The sequence below is a fragment of the Dipodomys merriami genome, unplaced genomic scaffold, assembly GCF_024711535.1.
Source record: "Dipodomys merriami isolate MVZ:Mamm:240054 unplaced genomic scaffold, mDipMer1.0.p SCAF_28, whole genome shotgun sequence".
Classification (NCBI taxonomy): Eukaryota; Metazoa; Chordata; class Mammalia; order Rodentia; family Heteromyidae; genus Dipodomys; species Dipodomys merriami.
Window position 1 is genome coordinate 16693979 of NW_027204270.1, and position 17591 is coordinate 16711569.

Consider the following 17591-nt stretch of genomic DNA (forward strand, 5'->3'; position numbering starts at 1 on the left):
GTAACCTCATTTTAGGGCCTGAATTCTCAGACTCTGCACTTTTCCCCCCTTCTGGTTGTGGGGCCTGAACTCTGGGCCTGAGCGCTGTCCCTCAGCTCTTCAGCTCAAGACTAGCACTTTACCACTTGAGCCACAGTGCCACTTGCGGCTTTTTCTGTTTACGTGGTACTGAGGAATCGAACCCAGGGCCTCATGCGTGCGAGGCCAGCATTCTACCACTGAGCCACCTTCCCAGCCCAGACTCTGCACTTTTATCTCCCTCATGCTCTCTCTTCTGGCTGGATTTCCATAAAATTGCAGGCAATACAAAAGAAATGCCTGACAAGCAGTGTCTGACATGGAAGTTGCTCACCAATGGCAGCTATTTCTATTCTTCTTGCTCTGGTTAGCTATCTCAGATCCCTTCTGAGTCAAGGTGGGGTATAAATAGATGATGATGTGATGAAGTATTATTAAAAAGGTAGCTCTTTTGTCCTGGCATCTAGGTTTCGGTGGAATGCTTTAATAGAACCTTGCAGAGAAGTCTCGAGTAATTACCCTCATTCCCTAAGTATTTTCGCAAGTCATGCCCGTTCTTACCTGGTAACGACATGAAAACCAAGTCTACATTTTAATTACTGGCCTGCCATGTCTCATTATGGGTATCTGTGAGGCTGCTGTTAGCAAAACCTAGGGACACAACAGTAGTTTATTTTGCATTTGTTTTAATTAAACATGAGCACCAACCCTGACTTGTTCTGTGCAAGCACCACGGTGCTGTAAAGTGATTTCTGAACCTCTTTGTAGAGCCAAGGGAAGTGGAGTGACCCTGCATATCTCTGTTGCTGTATGGTAATAACTGGCAGTGCTCTGACCCTCCTGGGGAGGGCTCTGCAGCCAGCTGGCTGGTGAGTGTGTGTGGGGGGGGCGGGGGGGGTGTAGGGGAGTGGGCAGGGAGCACCCCGTCCCCAGCAGAGGAGCTGTTCTCGATTTGCTAGATGTGCATAGACCTGCAAAGAGTGTCACTGAGTTTGCAGATGTCAGTGGTGTGCACTAACCTGGAGGATACAGCGGTCATGCCATTTCTTCTTTGCCAGGTGGGAGTCAGAAAGCAAAAGCTTGGATATTAAGGAAGAATGACTTCTTCCTTAACATGGGGAATTGAGAGACGGCTCCTGTTTATTTCTTACCTTCTTTTTTTTTCCCCAAGGAGACCCTTTCTGTCTTCCTTCCCTTTGTCCTCCTTTCCTTCCCCTCTCCTTTCACACCTTCCTCCCTCCCTTCCCACCTCTCCCCTCTCCTCGCCTCCTGTCTCCCTTCCTTCTTTGCTCTTCTTCTCCCTCCCTCCCTTCCTTCTTCCTTCTCTTTCTCCTTTCCCTCCCTCTTTCTTTCTTTCTTTCTTTCTTTCTTTCTTTCTTTCTTTCTTTCTTTCTTTCTTTCTTTCTTTCTCTTTCTTTCTTTCCTTCCTTCCTTTCTTTCTCTCTCTCCCCTCTCTCTCTCCTTCTCCCTCCCTCCCTCCCTCTCTCCCTTCCTTCCTTCCTTCCTTCCTTCCCTTCTTTTGGTGGTAAAGAGGTTTTGAACTCTGGGCCTTGAACTTGCTCAACAGGAACTCTTACCATTGAACTAGGCCTTCAGCCAAACTGTCTTGCCTGTTATTTTTGACATAGGCTTTCTCTTCCTATCCAGGAATGTCCCTTCCTTCCTTCCTTCCTTCCTTCCTTCCTTCCTTCCTTCCTTTCTTCCTTCCTTTTCCTATCCTATCCTATCCTACCCTATCCTTTCCTATCCTATCTTCTCCCCTGCCCTATCCCGGTGCTGGGGATCAAACCCAGGGCTTTGCATATGCTAAGCAAGTGTTCTCCCACCGAGCTATTCCCCCAGTCCAAGAAGGCCAATTTTGTCACTAGTAGCAGCCCTTTGTCTGACAGTCTCTTATTGATTACACTATCCACTATAAAGTGCTGTGCTCAACCATGGGCCAGGATGGAAAGGCAAGGAGACATGGCCACTGTCACCACACAGGTTGTAAACTAGAGGCTGTGCAGATAGAACTCTGAAAATACTAAGTAGAGTTACCCAGAAAGCACAGGAGGGACCAGGAACAGAGAGCCCCAGGTGAAGATCAGTGAATCCTGTGTGTACAGGCCTCATAGACCATTTCTACTAGGTAGAACCCACAGCACTTCACTATTTCTGAGAATGAAGTAGGTCACATTGGGTAATGTAATCATGCATTATCACTTTAGCTTTTAACTGAGCCTTGTTCTGAAGCATCTTTGATTAAGTATTGACAGTTTTGGCATGGAAAGCTCTGTCAGCTAGATATTGGATAAAATTTTGGCAGGCCTTTAATAAAAAGAAATACTCTGTCAAATAAAATGTACTCTATGATTATGTCAAAATAATTGTCTCACAGGCCAGCATCCAGAGGGGAATATATGTGGTGAATGTAGTTACTTTATGGTAGTAAGTTTATTAACTATGAGACTTTTTTCAATATGATATCATCCTCACTTTAGAGAAGGAAGAACATTAATTAAAAAAAAAATCAAGTGGATGGGGGGGGATCGAGGGAGGATGGGAAGGGATGGGAAGGGGAAACAAAGGAGGAGGCTACAATGCTTGATAAGAAATGTACTCATTATCTTGCCCATGTAATTGTAACTCCTCTGTACAGTATTTTTACAATAAAAAAAAAGTTTAAAAAAATCAAGTGGAAAGCATCAATGGTGAGATTCAGAAAGGGAATGATGAAAATAACAGTCAGTGCATCTGACCTTTGGAAAAGAGCTTTAGGGGAATACAGAAAGAATTTTACAAATCAATATGTCCTGGTCATTAGGGATTTGCTATTGATATTTTTCAAACATCAGAGCAAAACTGAGAGCACTCTGACTTTAGCAAGGAAAAAAATTAACCATAACACACAAAGGCCACAAGCCAAACCATCTTCCTGCTTATTCCTCATGTGCTAATAATTACCCATCTATACAGAAAAAAATAATGTAGATTTAGATATATTTAGTTCAATTTCTTCCCCACCCACCCCCATAAAAGAATGCTTTTAAATAATACTGAATTATTTCAAATATTCCCCCCCAAAAGGAGTTAGTGACTGCATTTTACAACATGGTTATACTGGAACATTTATTATTATGAACTATTTGGCCTTCTCTTAAAAAATAAAATTGAATGTTCTCTTCAGCAGCACATTACTAAAATTGAAACGATGCAGAGAAGATTAGCATGACCCCTGCACAAGGATGACATGTAAATCCGTGGAGTGTTCCACATTTTAAAAAATAAAATGAAATTGAGCTGGATACTGGGCTCCTGTCTATAATCTTAGCTCCTCAGAAAGCTGAGATCTGAGGATGGTAGTTCATGAGATTCCTTTGTCCAGTTAACCAGCAAAAAGCTAGAAATGGAAGTATGGCTCAAGTGGTAGAATACCAGCCTTGAGGAAAGAGGCAAGTGAGAGCACTGTACCCCAAGTTCCAGCCCCAGTACCCCAGTACCTACAAAATAATAATAATAATAAAAGATAATGTCAATATGGAGACAGTAGCTAAAAGGAGAGCAATGCCAGTTTTGTCATGTTCAACTTGTGGAGAGATGAGGGAAGATGACAGTCAAAATGATGAGAGCTGTCACCCCTTGGGACACGTGGTAGATTCTGCTGGGGAGAGGTGGGGGGGGAGGGGAGCTCCACGGTGGGTGCCTTCTATGCTTCAGAGTCTTTGCTTCCAAGAGGCCAACCTGGAAAGTAGAGCTGCAAGTGGAGACCCAGCCTGACCGCCCCAGTGTTTTCCAGCCTTTTGTTCCAGTGAAGTACCCAAGTCTGAGGCCTGCCTCCAGGGACTTGCCTATCTGTTCTTAACTAAGATTTGCCCTTTTAAAATCAAATTTCTGTTGGAAATTTAAGCTCCTGATCATTTCCTGGTCTGCCCCGATTTGACCTGCAGAACCTGATCGTACCATCTTGTTCTGATCCTGGCAGAGCGGCGGCCCTCTCCCTACCTGCCCTGTGCTTGGCCAAGTGGAACCAGAGAACACTGGCAGGAACTATTCTGGGCCCCACAGGCTGCAGTTGGAGACACAGTGCCATCTAGTGGAAAGAAGGAAAACACCCTCGTTGCTCTTTTGTTTTTGCAGGTTTTTTAATCAGTGGGAAACCATTGAAGTGGACTGATTCCCACACAAACCCAGAGAAGGAAATGAATTTCCTGAATATCATGCAGCCAGAGGCTCTGACACTATACACCTTCATGATCTGAGTTTAGGGTCCACATTCTTGATACCATTATTCTACAGTAAACATGAGGTGAAAGCTTTCTGATTTTGGTTGAGTACCACTTCAGCTCTTTGCTGCGATAGACATGGGTATATTCTTGGTTTGATGGCTAAAGAAGAGATGGAAGCCAGGCACAGTAGCTTATGACTGTAATCCCTCTCACTCAGGAGGTGGAGATAGGGAGGCTTGTGGTATGGGGCCAGTGGAGGCAAGACCTCCCACTGTATAGAACAAGCTAGGCATGGTGCGAGCACCTGTCATCCCTGGTATGTGGTGGGAGAAAAGAGTGGAGGAAGAAAGATTTGGTCTACAGCTGGTCTTGGGGAAAAAAGCATGAGATCCTATATGAAAAACAACTAAAGCATACAAGGGCTAGAGGCCAAAGGAAGAATGCTTGCCTAGCAAATCTGAGGCCCAGAGTTCATACCTCAGTATGATACTAAGAAGGAGAAGGAGAAGAAAGAGGAGGAGGAGGAGGGGGAGGAGGGGGAGGGGGAGGAGGAGGAGGGAGGAGGTAAAGGGAAGAGAGAGGGGGAGAGGGGAGGGGGAGGAAGAATCAGTCTACTACTAGTCTATAGAGTTGGCTTGGCTCTGGGTGATGGGTGCAGAGTTCTCTACTGCATATCACCTGCCAAGAGGCTCAGCAGAAGATGAACCTATGTGAGAGACTTGGGTTAGGGACCAATAGCCATCACTGAGGCCTATCTGTGTCTAAGGGCAAGAAAGGAAAGAGCGGTGGGCAGACAGCCCTGCTTACAGAAAACTTGAAGCCTCTAGGGTCAGCCCTACCTTCTCCTACTGCTTGGAAACCCCTGCAACTCCCATTCCTGGTTCCCAAGCACATAGCTGTCCAGATCACAGGGAAGGGGTAGGGACAGCACCCCTGTTTGCTGCTCTCTGGAGACAGCATGGCCTTGATTAAACTACCACAAGGAACTGCTCAGCACTGGAACTTTTCAGCAATCTGTGGCTGAAAGGCCTGGCGCTGAGTAGATGATTATCTACAATTGGGAAGGAGACTGCACACTGCATTATTCAGTGTCAGTGCAGGGAAAGGTGAAGCCAGTGCCTTGTTCATTCCTTCAAAGCAAAATCTACAACGCTGGCTCCAACCATATGACTGTGCTTTGGGACATGTTTTAGCCTAGTTTCTTGAGGGTATTTGTAAACAGCAAAGAATTTCTCAGCTATAGTCTCTTCCTTCAGAGGCCTAGCCTGCCCAGGACTCCCGGAATGTCACCCCAGTCTTTGCTATGTGGCAGAGATTGCTTACACAGCCTAACGCTATAAAATCCTTTGATTTTATTTTATTTTTTAAACTGATCAGGAGCTGGGCACCGGCAGCTTATGCCTGTAATCCTAGCTACTCAGGGGGCTGAGATCTGAGGATCACGGTTCAAAGCCAGCCTGGGCTGGAAAGTCCATGAGACTCTTATCTCCAATTAACCAATAGAAAACCTGAAGTGGCGCTGTGGCTCAACCCGTAGAGCACTCGCCCTGAGCTGAAGAGCGCAGGGACAGCGCCCAAGCCCAAAATTCAAGCCCCACGACCAACAACAACAACAACAACAAAAACTGATTAAGATAGGGGTGCAAAACTCAGTGGTAGAGTACTTGTCTAGCATGTATGAGGCCCTGGATTTGATTCTTAGTACCTGAAAAAAGTTTCAGAGCTGAGGATGTGGTTTAGTGGTAGAACACTTGTCTGACATCCTCAGTAACACAATATCTATCTATCTGTCTGTCTATCCATCTGTCCGTCCATCTATTTGCCAGTCTGTCTGTCCATCCTTTAAAAAATCAGAATAAAAAGCTGACCAGAATTCAGAGAACTTTTTAATACCCTTAGCTTTTCTGTCCTGGAGAATCTGACTCAGGAACGTTTGTGGGCTGGAATGTCTTAAACTGGCCAAAACCTTTAGTGATCGAAGCCCTGGCTGAGTCACAGTACAGCCTCACACGGCCTGGTTTGCCCCAAGCAAAATGTTCTCTACAGTCTTCAGACAACAGAACCTGCTGCCAAGAGCCTCCAGATAGAAAGCCTACCCAGGCAGGTTTTGTTGTACTTGCTTCTACCACCTGTCCACACTTACTGCCCACTCTCCGAAATCCACTCTCCTTGGTACTCTTGGTCAAAAGTGAGTTTTATAACAGTGTCCAGGAGTGGGTTGAAATGTAGATACACACAGTACAGTGTGTCCACACACATCCCGGCAAAGGAGTTATGAAGAATATCATCCGGGTGCTTACCCCTTTGCCCCACAGAGGCTGTTATAATGAGGCTTTATGTCTAACCAGAAGCTTGGCACCAAATGCATCACAGTGGTATCTGGCGGTGAATCAGAAAAGCCACCATGTCCTGAAATCTCTGTGATCACTCATCAGAAGAACTCTCTGACAAGCCTTTTTCCTCTCCATTCTGAAAGGCCTTCTGCTTGTATTGCTCACTGACCTAGCTCTCCCTCTCCAGCCATACCTCCAGGAGTCCCTCTTCCCTCCACCCTGATCTGGATCTTGAGGCTGGGGGTGGGCATTATCCTTGCACATTGGTTGGCTTTGACCTTCCCTCACCCCCATCCCTACATTGGTACAACCTGAGCTGTGATGAGCAGCTCCCCTCCCCACAGTGTGAAATCCAAACTGTGATTGGCCTGTAAGAGAAGCCCTGGAGAACAGGTGCAGACCAGAGCCCCAAGATCTCCTGAACATACCTCAAATCTACTGTGCCTTAAAGTGGAAGGAAGGGTAAAAGGAGCATTCATTTTCTCCCTAAAACATATTTATTTAGCTCTTTCTATGTGCCAGCTGCTTTCTGAGGCACTTGGGATATCACATGGAGAAAAATCAATTTTAAAAAGATCCCTGCTCACATGGTGCTGTAGAGGTCACACCATCATTTGTGTCATGAGTGGAGACCACCTGGGCAGGGGAATCAGGAAGTCTGACCCCATCCAGACATTGATGAAGAGGCTGGACCCCGTCAAAGGGAAGGACTCTCAGTAAGACCTTCCCCCATTGCTGCATATACTATAGAGTCACTGGCTTCTCAGTGGAAAGCAGAGAACTCTCCTGTGTCGTCTTAAGTGAGACATTCAAGCAGTGCTCTCTCTGTCTTCACCATTCTCTTCTGCTTGGATGATTCTTTGCTCTTAAGAAAGAAGGGAGAGCCCTCTTCACTGGGGCTCACCCACCTGCCTTCCCCTCTAGCTTCCTGAAGATCTTCTCTTCCCCATCTGTACGTGCTCACAAATGTTGTACTAAGAACAGCTAAATGACTCTTTCTTTAGGGTGGCTTTTGTGGGTGGGATGCCTCTTTGGGGCTGCTGGATGCCTTTGGGGGAGCGTCTTTCCTCTTGAGCATGCTCAAGGAAGCCATAGACAGATCACAAGGAATGCGTCAGTCTAGTTGGTACAACAGAACCCCTGGAAACCAATTAACAGCCTGAAAACCCAGAGAAAAGAACTATGGCCAGAGAACAGGCACCCTGAGGTAGACAATTACCAGTGTGGACAGGCATAGCAATGTAGGTCAGCTCTCAGTCAGGAAATAGTTTTACAGGTGCAAAATGTGGCTGTCTTTTGGAAGTAAAATCTAGGTAAAGGTTTGCTTTCTATATTTGGGCAGATGACCACCTGGTTGTCCTGCAACTCCCCTTGCTTTCTGAGACAGCTGGCTTTGCCCTCTCACTCCACCCCCAAGACAAACACCAAACCAGCTGATGGAATCCTTCTAACTGTGACCTTCTGGTTGCTGACCCGGAGAGGAGGCTAGTTCCTGCTTCATGGGCTGGCTTCCAGGTAGCATGGCAGTGTCACATGCCTCCATCTGTAACAGGACTTTAGGCACTGCCATGCTAGATTCTTTGTTTTCTACATTTGATATGTTTTTGGTTTTGTTTTGAGAGCACAGACTACAGCATCTCTCATACAGTAAGGATTTTAGTTAGGCATTTGGGAACCATGATATCAGGAGTCCATATCTAGGCATTCAGGGCTCTTTGGCAGAGATTTAGTCGGAGAAAAGGAGATCTTGGGGTTAGAGCTGGTTGGTTATGAAATCTAGTTCCACAGGCCTTTTGGTGAGCAGGTGAGGTCTCAGATGAGTAAGAACACTGTGACCTTCAGTGTCTTCACTTGGATCTGGGCAGGCTCTGAAGTTTTCCCACCTTTATTCTCTCTCTTTACTCCTCTGCCCTTCTGGGAGAAGTGTTAACATCTGTGCCTTGGAGATAAGGAAATTGAGGCTCAAGGGGGCTAGTATTCTCTGAGCTTGTGCACGACAGCCAAGACTCAACAGGGGCTCTGAACACTAGTTTGTGGCTCCTTCCCATGCAGTGGTGTGTTTCTGTTGTCCTCTCACCCAGCCCTGGACAGATGGGGCAGTTGTTATGGAAACAAATTCCTGGGGTCGAGCAGCCAACATTACTCTGGAAGATGCATAGGGCTTCATAGTAAGTCTTAGGAGGTTGGTTCTGAAGCACTGTTTCATAGAGACACTTGGCCTGCTAGATGCCACCTTCTCTGAGAGGCTGGAGGCACAGGACCCTGGCAGACATTTAGTCTATGTAATTCTTCACTTGGCCTCAAGGTGACTTTGTGTCTCCTAAACACGCATGGCTCCCCAGGGATACAAGCTGCCAGTTTGAAGCCTTCTTGGGTTCCCTTCTTGGGTCAGCACTCTGGTGTATTTGGGTACCCAAGGATTATCTTTCTTGGTCACAGACTTTAGCTTCTGGATTCTATGGGCATAATAGTAGATTTCCCCCAGGTCCTCTCCGCAGCCACTGGGGTACTTTCCTGGCATAAAGTTCTGGAGATGCTGGGGTCTGCCTGCTGGTTTTTACATAAAGGAACAGAGACTTATCATCCCCTGCTTAAGTGTACAAACTTCTGTCCATGAAAAACACCTGCTCACAGCAAATCATATCCCATTTCTCAAAATGGTCCATGAGAACATTTGCAAAAGCCGTCATTTGCCAGTTGAGTCATCTTCCTGAGTGAATTACAGAGAATCCCGCCTTGATTCATGTCTGACCAGCCAGGCCCAGCTGTAGCTCACCCTGCCCTTACCCCTTAGCTCCCGCCCCCACCCCCCAAAAATTGTTCCACGCAATAAATTCTTGACACGAGTCTATTTTCAAGGTATCCTCTAGGCCTCATTACAGAGGGGCAAATGCTAGGGGTGAAGGAACTCATTGTGTGTCTGCAGGAGTTCAATGTCTTTTCTAAACCAGGAACTGAGAAGTGTGACTAATGAGCACATTGCAAAAGCCACAGACCACCTCATTAAATGTGAGAGCCATTCCCCGGGCTGGGTAGACACAGGGATCCTCAAAGAAAAGCCACCTCATCAATTAATGAGGAGCAGTTAAAAAAAAAAAAGTAAGGCAAATATTCAACAGACATTTCTGGTAGACAAAGCACATGTACCAAAGGCGTTTAAAATAACATTCCCGATTTCTGATGGGTTAGGGAGGGCCCCCCCCCACCCCCCATACATGGTGTTTCTCCAGGCCCTCTGGTTTCAAGGAGTGCCAACTACTGAATCAGGGTTCTAGTGCTTCTCAGTTGTCCCTCCCTTCGGGTCCTTCTGGTCCTTCTAGATCCACCACTAGTGCTGTTGTACAGTCACAAGAAAGCTCCTGGCTCAGTGCCCGCTGCCTAGCCAGCAATGGGGGACTTTGCTGCTCTGTGTTCTAATACATCACTAGGGGAGGAGATGCATGCCGTGACACGAGCCCAGAAACGCAGGCAGAGTCAGGCCAAACTCTTAACTTTCTGATCACTGCAGAAGGTCAGCTCTGGAGGAGAGCTTGTCTCCTAAGGGCTGAGCCATCCATTTCCCAGGGGGCTGACAGTCTGCTTGTGCTAAGATAGCAGTGCCAGCTTCTCCCGCTGGGCTGCTGATGCAGAAGTTCCGGGGTGTCCTGTAGGAGGCGCTGTGCTAGTTGCCTAGCGGGTGTGACTGAGACCAGGCCTGTGGCACAGCAGCCTCGGCTTCAGCTCTCTCTGTACCTTTCTCCCCCACTCCACCCCTCCACCACGTCCAGTCAGTCGTCTCACCTTCCCCCACCCATCATATGACCTCCAGACAAGAAAGACCAAATTCGGATGTGGGCCATCATATGCCTGTGTTTAATAATCTCTGCCAGCTCCCTTCATCTCCACAGTCAAGTCTACCCACCTCAGCATGACCTTCAGAGTCCCGTGCATCTCATCTAATGCTGTCCAGGAAGGCCTTTCCTGCCTCCAAGCTTAGTGCCTGTTCTTCACGCTGCCTGGGAAACTCCTGCTTCATGTTAGGACTCCGCTGCAGGTGACACTCCCCCAACCCTGGTGGCTTCCTATTGAAACCTTGAGGGCACTTTAGGTACTTAGCCACAGCTCTGGTACAAACACTGAGCTCCAGGGCAGATCTGAATCTCCGAGGTCTAGTCTGCAGCTTGAGGCCAATGAACATTTAGTGTTTATTGACTGGAGCTCCACATGTAATGCCCTGTTTCCCAGCAAGTTTTTCTAAAGGTCTGACTTGATGGATAAAAGAATTTTATTTTTGCAGGGTGCCAGTGGCTCATGCCTGTAATCTTAGTATTCAGGAGACTGAGATTTGAGGATCATTATTCAAAGCCAGCCAAGGTAGGAAAGTCTGTGAGAGTCTTGTCTCTAGTTAACTAGCAAAAAGCTAGAAGGCACCAGCCTGGAGCAAAAACAAAAGCCAAGGGACAGTACCTAGAACCTGAGTTCAAGCTCTAGTACTGGTGTGCACTTACATGCCTGCACCCACATGCATGCACCCACATGCACACACATACAAGAATTTCATTTTTTGTCTGTGGCCTGAGAAATACAATCCAGTTGGGCAGGTGGGAGGCAGAGTTTGGGAGTTGCCATTCCCTATTCCCCTGTGCTCTCTAGCTCTGAGGGAGACCCAGGGGGTCGGCTGCCCTTCATCCTCCTTACCTCCATCTCTACTCTTGTGTGAGCAGAAGCCCCTGCCCAGGGAGGGCCGTAGTGTCTCCTGCCATTTGAGAACCTGGGCCTTGCCCCACACTGCTGTGGGGCTGCGCAGGCTCAGCTCCTGCCGGGCAGTGTGGCCTGGCTTTGAAAAACCCTCCTCAAGATCTGTCATCTGCTGTCTGTTTCAGCCGCCTTCAAAGACTCATTCTGAATCGTTTAACCCATGAGGATTGTGTAATTGATTATTAGGAGCTGGTAAACACCATTAAGCTGGCTCATTATTTTTGTAATAGTCAAATAGAGAAGCACACAAAGACTTGGAATTGAAATGTCCTCTGAATGCTGCAGCAGGGTTCTCAGCCAGAGGAGGGAGCCCAGGGCCTCCTAGTCACCCCCAGGTTTCCTTGCACCCGTGGCACTGATGCTGCCGCCCCTCTGTCCCACTGTTTTAAAATGGCCCTCCTTATTCTGTGCCACCTCTGCCCTGCTGTAGGCACTGAGCAGGGCTTTGCATCAGAGACTACTAGTGGTTGTGTGACTCTGCAGACCTCTACTTCCTCATCTACAAACTGGAGGTAAGACCTCTGCCTCCAAAAAACACCTTGAAGATAAACAAGATTCCATTTATACAGCTCCTGAGAGATAGCCACACAGGGTTAGTTCCATTCTCTGTCCTCAGTTCGGCTAGAAATCCAGTCCAGGTTCTATGGAAGTAGCTATTGCCTGTCGTGGCCATTTGATGCAAGGTCATGCCAGAACCCTGAGGCCTTGGGCCTTTCCTCCTCTTTCTATTGCTGACTAAAAGCTCTACCCACAGATGCTTGGTAGCAGTGGGCTCCACACTGCCATGGTGCAGTTATGTCTCCAACAACTGTTTGCAGAGCACCTATCTTGGGTGTAGGCAAAGTATCAATAAAAAGGGGGGGGTGGGGAGATGAGATGTTCTCCAATTGCTGGAAGTTCTAGAATGTGATTAGAGTATCTATGAGCCTTTCTTGCTCACCTGGCCCCAGGTGTAAAAGGTGCAGAAACCTGGTCCCAGACAGGCTGGGTAGCGGGCCATGTCAGAGCATTTTTATGCATAAAACTCTAAGGACGTGCTTGAGTTTAACAAAATCTTCCATTACAGGCCAGGGAGATTCCACAGTCGCAGTGGACTGTGGAGTCGTGGAGTGGAAAGGGCCCTGATTGCCTGGCTTCCATCCTCATCAGCTCGGAAACACATAAGCTATCCTTGTGACAAGGTTCCATTTCTCTTTTGGGGTAGATCCAATGACAGAGCTCAGAGCAGTACTCCCAAAATGTGTTTACCCAGCGTCTGCAGTGTGATGATAGTTCTGCCCCAGGTCCTTGAGCCTAGGTCCCCGTGTTTTCATTTGGCAATATGGCCTCTCAGGGGACCTGAGCATGAGTCATTGATTACAGAGAGGGCCCTGTTTCCCCTGCTCACTGGGCTTCTGTTCTCATGAAAGTGTAAAGCACTTAGAGAACAGGAACCTACCTGTGTGTACAACTCCTTGCTGGGAAGAATCTATTATCTCTATTAGGGTAATGAGAGGCCTGCCCTGAAATATGTGCAGAAGGATCGCAGCAGATGGGCTGAATTAATCTCTGTTTGCCAGCTCCACACGGAGCACTGCAAGGAGCTTTGAAACCATGCCACGCTCTTCAGGGCCATGTCGCTGTGAACCTACTGAAGGGCTCGGCTGACCCAGGTCACCTAAGTTAGTTTCATGCCTGTGATGCTGAGCTCTGCCTTGCACTTTGGAAAGCAGGATCTTTAACCATTTTATTGGGTCTGAGGTTGGCACCAACCATGCCTGAGTCCACTGCTAGGCACCAGGAGGGCTGAACAATGACTTGATCATAGGCTGGCACTGAAGGGTGTAATAGCCTTGGTGGGAGAGGCCATCTGTGTCCTGGTTCTCAGATGTAGCTTTTCCGTTGGCTGGCTCTCTCTTGAACCCTTGTATCTCTGTGCCTGCTCCCCCCACCCTCCCTGTCCAACCACCATTATCCTTTGGAAGTGTCCCCATCCTCAGATCTGTTATTCTAATCCACCATGCAATTGGTTTACTCATTCCATTTACTGGGCACCTGTCACATGCAGTTTGAGCACTAGACATGCTCAGTGAGAAAAAGACAGTTATGCCAATCCATGATGGCGCATTCCGCTTTCTGTGTGTCCTCTGCCTCCTTCAGCAAGGAGCTTCTTGAGAACAGCAAGCCCATCTTCAGCTGTCTTCATTTCTGTATGCACGCCCCCTCCCCCCAATTCCACCCCAGCACTGGCACACAAAGCAGAGGCTCAGTTGCTATCTACACAGCAAGTGAAGGGGAGAAATGACACAATATAAGATAGATAGTTACTAAAATAAAGGCGAGCATGCATACATATTTTTACAGATGCCAAAACATCCCCACACATAACTATCTCGCCTTCCCGAAGGGAAGCAATTGTTTCTGTTTGTGGTGAGGAAAACTGAGGCTTGCAGAAAGTGTGACCCATTCCAGACATTGAACGTGGGATTCCCACTCCCTTTCTATTCCACAGAAGAGTATTTCCTTTATAAAAGCTTGGAGGAGTTGTTGACATGGGAAGGGAGAGACTACCAGGGAGGGTGGAGGCTGACCACGGCGAGGGGGAAGTCCTAGGCAGGTCCGGAAGGTAAGAGGAAAAGAATCATGGCTCTCAGAGGTGACCTTAAAATGACCGAGAGTAGTCCAGTTCTTAGCCTGGCTGATCCTTAGTGACCCCTCAGGTGTTTCTAAAAGAATGGTATCAAGGGTCCGGGCTTGGCTATTTTAATTCAGAGTTAAACAGACAGACCTAGTAGAAACTTTCCAGTGTCTTTTGGAGGCTGAGACAATCCCTTCAGCCCTTGTCTTTTTGTAATTCTTTCTAGTATTTGGAAATGAACGTGGCCTCTAGTTTGCTAGACAGCCGCTCTATCCTTTGAGCTATGTCTCCAGCCCTTCTTGTTCTTGTTCTTTTTTTTTTTTTTTTTAATTTAAGCCTCACAAGTTGCTGTGGTGACAGATACACACCACTGTGCCCAGCTATTGGTTTTACTTGGACAGGACTTGAACTTCATCCTCTTGATCTCTACCTTTAGAATAGCTAGGACTATAGGTATGAACCACAGATGCCTTGATAAGACCCCCTTTTAAAGTTCCCTGGTAAAAGACAAATTTTACCTATTGGACATGGACTTAGAATGAAAAAGCCATTTGGTCTGTATTTCTGGCTATACAAGTCAAATGTTACTTTTCTCCATCTATAGAAACCACGTGTTTATTGGTGACCATCCTTTCCCCCCACACCTTGCAGTCTAGCTCTTGTCTGCCTGCTGCATCCCCACCCCCATTTTCCATACTGGTCTTCCAGCTCCTCTTCCTGAACATGGAAAGACAGCCTCTTGGGTTGCCTACATGTCTACATTGATTTGTTCCCTCTGGACAAGAAAGTCTGTGGCTCAGATCTTGAACTTCTTGGACAATGAGATTGAAGAATCTAGACAGTTTGGAGCCAATCCTTTTGCTGGCCAGCCTGGTCAGGAGTGATTTGAGCAGTGTAGCATAATCAGAAGAGCAAGGATGAAGTCCAGGAGCATTTGTAGCAAGCAGGGGTAACTCCCCAATGGCCCTTTTCTAGACTATGAAGCAATGGGGGCGAATACTCTCTGCAGAGCAGACTGATTTCCAGGACTCTCAGATTGCCCTTTGTCTTCATCTGCCTCTCACATTCCCTCTCCACTCTTTTTTTAAAATTCACATTTTAAAAGGCAGTAGACGACAGTGGCTTGGCAGCTGTGGTCCTCAGACTGAAAGTTAATGGCTTTGGCTCCTGTGAAGCTGAATGCTCAGACCTGAGATAAAAGATGGCGTATCACTGATGAATAGAATTATTGTTTGTCACATTGGGCTTAGTTTCAAGTTTTTGTCAGGTGAGATAAAAGACTACTTACCATCCAGGCCAATTTCTTCATTCTTCACCTGGTTTCCCTGCTCCCCTTCTTCCCCGCCTCCCACCCTTGATTGGAAGGAAATTCCTTGAGAGCAGAAAGCAGTCTGCAGAAACCAGTCTGGCCTGTTATGTTCTATGGCTGGTGTGTGTGTGTGTGTGTGTGTGTGTGTGTGTGTGTGTGTGTGTGTGTGTGTGTGTGTGTGTGTGTGTGTGTGTGTGTGTGTGTGTGTGTGTGTGTGTGTGTGTGTGTGTGTGTGTGTGTGTGTGTGTGTGTGTGTGTGTGTGTGCGTGCGCGTGCCCAGTTAGTTGGTCAAATGAAAACATTCTATAAGATTGAATTCATTAAAATCCAACATACAAAACCTGACATGGTGGCACCCATCTGTAATCCCAATCTTCTAATACTGAAATAAAATCCAACATACGAGTAGCTCAAGATTATATATCTTTTGAACAGTGTTTACCAGTAGTAAGTACAAAGCAATTACCCTCTTGGTCTCCAGCAGTTCCTAATTCTCTTGGCCTCCATCACAATACAGTATCTTAGGTTATGATAAGAAAGTAGCCACACCTTCAGTTTTCTCTTTTAGTATTAACAAGATGTGTAAAATATGAATATTTAATAGCCATCCATGACATGAAAGGAAGAAAAGTTTAGTTGTTGTTGTTGTTGTTTTGTTTTGTTCTGGTATTGTGGCTTGAATTCAGTGTGTACACTATCCCCCAGTGTTTTCACTGAAGGCTAATACTCTGCTACTTGAACCACAGCTCCACTTCTGGCTTTTTGGCAGTTAATTGGAGATAAGAATCTCATGGATTTTCCTGCTCAGACTGACTTTGAACTGTGTCCTCATATCTCAGCCTTCTGAGTAGCTAGGATTACATACAAGCATAAGCCACCAGTGCCTGGAAAAGATTTAACTTTTATTTTCAATAAAAAGAGACAGTTATAAAAAGCACTTATCTCAAAGTAGGTGCTACTGTTGTTGCTTTGCTCTGCAATCTTTTGAAAAGTAAAATCCTTAAATGTTTCATGTGACATTTCAATCCTATTCCTAGACATCTGTCCTAAAGAAGTCATTCAAAAGATACAAAAAAAACCCCTATATAAATGAATAACTTTGACGTCCACGCTAAAAAATTGGAAATGTGAAATGTTCCATAAAAAAGGAAGAGAAAAGAATAATTACAGGACAGCAACATGTTGAAATATTACTCACTCTTAAAATAATTATGAAGACTGTAGGAATTTGGGGGAGAAAAGAATATAAAACTGTTTGCTAGGATTACAAATGTTAAAAATATGCCTGTGTGTGCCTATTGGCAAGAAAGTGATGTACAACAAAAATTTAATCTCTAAGGATAAAACCATATATGCCAAGATATTTAAAAAACTGTTATCTCTAACTAAAATGATTATGGTTTCCTTTTCCTCTTCACTCTTCTGTTTCCCAAGTTTTGCCTTCAGAAACAACATGTATTTTGTTTTGGAGGCAGGGTATAATGGATTCTGTATGAATAGTGCCTTTATGGCTTGGAAAAAATAATGTATGATGATTATGCTTATTATGGGCTAGCATTGGCTTTAAGACTATTTTTATAATAGAGTGACTTTTTTTAAGTAAAGTATATTTCCAGAAGATAACACTTGTTAGGATCTCTGTAGCTACCTGCTCACTAGTCTCGGTCTTTGGCTTGAATTTTTCTGGTGGCTTCTCCTCCCCTTCCTCCCTCTCCTCCCATCCCTTCTTCTCTCTTTCATCCCTTGCCTCTCTTTTTCATCATATTAGCATGTTATTGGCCCCTAGTTCTCTGCTTAGCATGTAACCAGATGACAATGCCAATTTCTGTCCTTCTCTGTGACAGCTCTCTCCTTCCACACTTCGCCCTCACTGGCCACTGGCCTTCACTCTATTGGACTAGATTACATTCCCCCCACTCCACCCCATCCCTGGCTCTTAGCATCTCTTCTGTGGCAATGCTCTTCCCCACACGTAGCCATCAGTGGACTTCCCCCCCTCTTCTCCCGTTCACTTGGATGTTCCTTGGCCATCCTTCCCCTGCTCTAGCTCTCCAGACCCTCTGATCCCGCTCAGCTATTCTGTGTTCCATTATCCGCTTCCTCCCCATTATGCATTCCATAGTATGTATATCGTATGCTTTCTGGGTCCCCCAACTATGAAAACTTGGAGTGGGGGAGGGCTGTTCTATTCACTGTTGAGTCTAGCATGTGCCTGTTGTGTGGGTACTTAATTATACTTGTTGAATTAATGTTATTACAGGTGACTTCAATATGTTCAATATGATGAAGGCCTTACTGAGAAGTGAAGTAAGAGTAGAAGAGCCAGGGGTGCTGAGGTCTGGGTACAGGAAGCCCCTTCAGAGTCTCTGCGA

General features: G+C 46.3%; 1 protein-coding gene and 1 non-coding gene across 6 annotated transcripts in view; both read left to right on the top strand.

Moving 5' to 3' along the window:
* Pla2g2c (phospholipase A2 group IIC) overlaps window positions 1-17591 on the top strand; it is a 247216-nt gene that overhangs the window by 200557 nt on the left and 29068 nt on the right. The window lies entirely within an intron of this gene.
* Window positions 3173-3277, top strand: LOC138838466 (U6 spliceosomal RNA). Its single transcript, XR_011375605.1, has one exon. It is a non-coding gene; the product is annotated as a U6 spliceosomal RNA (small nuclear RNA).